The sequence below is a fragment of the Dipodomys spectabilis genome, unplaced genomic scaffold, assembly GCF_019054845.1.
Source record: "Dipodomys spectabilis isolate Male_0828 unplaced genomic scaffold, ASM1905484v1 ptg000288l, whole genome shotgun sequence".
NCBI lineage: Eukaryota > Metazoa > Chordata > Mammalia > Rodentia > Heteromyidae > Dipodomys > Dipodomys spectabilis.
Window position 1 is genome coordinate 5515115 of NW_024870965.1, and position 4689 is coordinate 5519803.

General features: G+C 40.6%; 1 non-coding gene across 1 annotated transcript; it reads left to right on the plus strand.

The window, feature by feature from the left end:
* Window positions 1–387: 387 nt before the first annotated feature.
* On the plus strand, window positions 388–490 carry LOC122126790. The gene has a single exon (XR_006151007.1). It is a non-coding gene; the product is annotated as a U6 spliceosomal RNA (small nuclear RNA).
* The last annotated feature ends 4199 nt before the right edge of the window (window positions 491–4689 follow it).

A 4689-nucleotide genomic window follows, 5' to 3' on the forward strand; every position in this document is an offset into this window, starting at 1 on the left:
ATAAACCGAAAAGTTATTCATAAAAAAATTACCACTTGTAGCCGAGTGCTGGTGGCTCACGCCTGTAATCCTAGCTACACAGGAGGATCGCAGTTCAAAGCCACGCCAGGCAGGAAAGTCCGTGAGACTCTCATCTCCAATAAACCACTAGTAAACCGGAAGTGGTGCTGTGGCTCAAGCAGTAGATTACTCTCCTTGAGCTGAACAGCACAGGGACAGTGCCCAAGCCCAGAGTTCAAGCCCCACAACCGACAAAAAAAAAAAAAATACCACTTGTGAATAACCAAATTAAGTGATAGGGATCTGCATGCATGGATACAGCATATCAGAAATACTAGACATATAGATTTTAAAACACACTGAACCACACAGAATGCAAACCCACGCTCGCTTGGGCAGCACATACGTGCAACTTGGAATGATACAGAGAAGATTAGTCTGGCCCCTGCACAAAGATGACACACAACTTCGTGAAGCAGTCTATATTTTCACACTGATCAAGATGCATTGCAGTCATTCACTGCTTTGTTAAATAGCACCATCTTTGTACAAGTACCTAAAAGATAATCAATTTATTTTCAAAATTGTGCAAACCCTTCACCAAAACATAATAGCAGAGGCAGCTAAGACTATACAAAGGAGCCCATACCTCCATACTTATCATCCTCTTAGCAAACCACCCTGAATATGCATCACCAGATTACCAGTCAACTAAGCTCTGCCTCCTTCTTGGCAACATCCACTTAAAAACTGCAAACCATCCTGATCCTCCTGCCTAGATAGCTCTGTGACTTGCTGACTATGCTACCAGTCCTTTTTTGAGGGGGAGGGGGTCCAGTCATGGGGCCTGAACTCTGGGCCTGGGCACTGTCCCTCAGCTCTTCAGCTCAAGGCTAGCACTCTACCACTTGAGCCACAGCGCCACTTCCAGCTTTTTTCTTTTTGCTTATGTGGTGCTGAGGAATCGAACCCAGGGCCTCATGCATGCAAAGCAAGCGCTCTACCACTGAGCCACCTTCCCAGCCCCATTCTACCAGTTCTTCAGCCCTTATCTGACCATCTGAAATGACTGCCTGTGTATCAGCTCTTTATATCACTTTAAATCCTGTGGTCACTCACTTTCAACCTTTTCTCAACCTTTCTATTATCTATATTACATGTATGTTCTTCATGTGACAGATATTAGTTGTCATGATTAGAATGGAATAAAGAACTTGGAATAGCCCTGGTCACAGTTATCAAGCAAAAGCAATAATACTCAGCCAAGTAAAAGCCAATGAAGCTGCCATAGCTTGAGAGTTTATTCATATTCAGTAAATTCTGAATTTGTGGAAAGATACAAATGTGTTGGTCCATGGTTCTGGCATAGCTTGCTCACGATGAGAGAAAATCTAGTCTCAATTTTTCTATTAACCTTTAGTTACTAAGACAGAACAACCACGACTTTAGGATGTAAACACAATCTCAATTGGGCAATGAGATTTTATTCACACTTCTGAATATGACTTAGAATTTGAGTTTTCTTTAGGCTAAAAGCATTAAAAAGGAAGGTATGTGGCTTCAGCATTTCCATTTCCCCATTTTGAGTTCCTCTTCGATAGCAAAAGCAGTCTCTTTATGAAAGACAAAAAGTTCTTACCCAGCTGGTACCATTATTACATTCTTACCCATTCTGACCATTATCAGCCAGCTTTGCACTCTTAGCCTGGCATGCACAGTTACACAATTTTTAGAGCCTAGAGTAAAATGAAAATGCTAGGTGCTTTGCTGGACAGGAGTTAAGTAATTTCAAGATGAGTGGAGGGAACAGACATCCTTGTCTCATTCCTGATTTTAGAGGAAATGGTTTTAACTTTTCACCATTAAGTATAAATGCTGGGTGTAGGCTTGTCATATACACTCTTTATTATATTGAGGAATGTTCCATTGATTCCTAGCTTCTCCAGAGCTTTCATCATAAAGAGGTGTTGGATCTTGTCAAATGCTTTTTCTGCATCTATGGAGATGATCATGTGGTCCTTGTTCTTGCACCTGTTGATGTGTGGAATTACATTAATTGACTCGCATACATTGAACCAGCTTTCTGTCCCTGGAATAAATCCTGTTTGATTATAGTGTATGACTTTTTTGGCTAGTTGTTGACTTTGGTTGGTCAGATTTTATTGAGAAGTTTTGCATCAATGTTCACCAAAGAGATAGGTCTATACTTCTTTCTCTGAGTCCCTATCTGGTTTGGGGATGAATGTTATGGTGGCTTCATGGAATGAGTTTGGTAATGATCTTTCCCTTTCAATCTCATTGAAGAGTACTGGAGTGAGTTCTCCTTTGAAGGCCTTATAGAATTCAGCTGTCTTTTATTAACATTTCTATTTCAGTACTTGCTATGGGTCTATTTAGTTGGTTTAAATCTTCCTGGTCCAGTTTGAGTATTTGTTCAAGCACTCTGGAAAGCAGCAAGGAAGTCCCCCAAAAGTCTAAACATAGAGCTTCCCTATGAGCCAGCAATCCCACTCCTGTGCATTTATCCAAATAACAACAAACCATGCCACACTAAAGCCACCAGCACAACCATGTTCATTGCAGCATTATTTAACCATAGCTAAGATATGGAAGCAACCCAAATGCCCTTCAGTGGATGAATGGATTAAGAAAATGTGGTATATACACAATGAAATTCTATGCTCCCATCAGAAAGACTAGCATTGCCCCATTCATAAAGGAGAGTCAAGACTAGGAAAAAAGTATACTAAGCAAAGCAAGCAAGACCTAAAGAAATACAGGCTTCATAGTTTCCCTCATTTGTAATAATTAGAATGTGTCTATAAATCTACAAGTAAACTCAATAGATAATAAAAAAAACAAATAATTACACTTGTGCATGATGGATTAAACAGCACTCTAAACATTCACACAGTGAGATCAAAGAAGGATATTCTTAGGAGAGGATCACAAGGGCTCAGTAGCTACATAACTATGATTTATAAAATCATGCTTATCAAAATGAACTCCAAGAAATGGAAACAGAATGTGTTTTTTTTAACTACACTGTTTGTGCTTCTTTCTTTCTTTCTTTCTTTTTTTCTTTTCCTTCCTCTTGCTAATTCCCTCTTGTCACTGTTTTTTATTTTTGTACCCTTTGTCTTTTATATAAGTTTATCTAATTTGGGAAGAGGAAGGGGAAGCACAGAAATGATGGAACAAAGGTTGAACCAATTCAGCAGTGATACACACTAGACACTGTATTGGAAATGAACTATACAACTTTGGGGGCAGGGAAGTTGGGAGGGGAAAACTGGGAGAGAATGGGTGGGGGGTGATGCTGTTCAAAAGGAAATGTACTCATTACCTGAATTAAGTAACTGTAACCCCTCTGAGGTATATCACCTTCACAATAAGAATTTAAGAATTAAAAAAATTCAAGATAAGCCGGGTGCTGGTGGCTCATGCCTGTAATCCTAGCTACTCAGGAGGCTGAGATCTGAGGATTGCGGTTCAAAGCCAGCCTGGGCAGGAGAGACCGTGAGACTCCTATCTCCAATAAACCACCAGAAAACCGGAAGTGGCGCTGTAGCTCAAGTGGTAGAGCGCTCGCCTTGAGCTGAAGAGCTGAGGGACAGCGCCCAGGCCCAGAGTTCAAGCCCCACGACCGACAAAAAAAAAAAAAAAAAAAAAAATTCAAGATAGTGTTAACCATATACCAAGCTAAGTACCTTGCACGTGCACAACGTGGCTGGCATGTGCTTAAGGCTGTCTAAGGGTTTCTTTAAAATGTTGCTCCTGCCTCCTCTCCTTGCAATCTTCATGACATGGGTGCTATGCTTCTTCTGGCTGGATACTCCTGATGGCCTCAGCTTCAGTTTCCTTAACTAATGGCAGCCCTCTCACCCCCCTGCCACAGGCTCTTACACAAGATTCAAGATGGCTCCAGGCCAGTTCTCTCTTCTCCCTGAAACTTGATCTAGGCCACAGGAAACATGAAAACAACCTTTTGTCCCACAAGCCATTCTCTCCCTCTTTTGTCACTACTTCACGGAAGTATCTGAGCAGCTTATTTCCCCACTGCCTGATGGGGAGTCAGATCCCAGTCCACAGAATGGCCCCACTGCAGGAAGCTCTCCACAGCATGTTGTGGAAGCCAAGAGAAGGGCCTTGGCATGGGCTGAAGCAGTTCTTCCACCTAAAAGAACTCCTCTATCTAGAATCTTCTCCACTGTTGAATATTCTTAAAGCAGATGACCACATTTGGGTCAAAATCTAGGGCTGCGAACTATTTTCTTCATGAGAGAGTAAAATGTCATACTTTGTGGAATTTGAGTTGAAACTCTTAATTTTAAATTCCTATTGAAAAACATGTTCTACCTGGGCCATACATATTTTCTGTTCATTGTTTGGCTATATACTTATATAAATATAAATTAGCAGCTATTATGGAATAAAAATATATTTAGGCTAACAAGTGTTCAAGGCTCAAAATTAATTAAAATGTTATCTATTTGTTTATATTTCTGTTTGACAAATACTTCCTTTTTGGCACATTATTACCTACATTAAAGTTACTAAATATTTCAGAGGCTCTTACCCTTGGCTGATTTGTTAAATTTTTTTCTTAAAATTTTTGAATTGAAGCCAAGCGCCAGAGGCTCGCGTCTGTAATCCTAGCTACTCAGGAGGCTGAGGTCTGAGGATCGC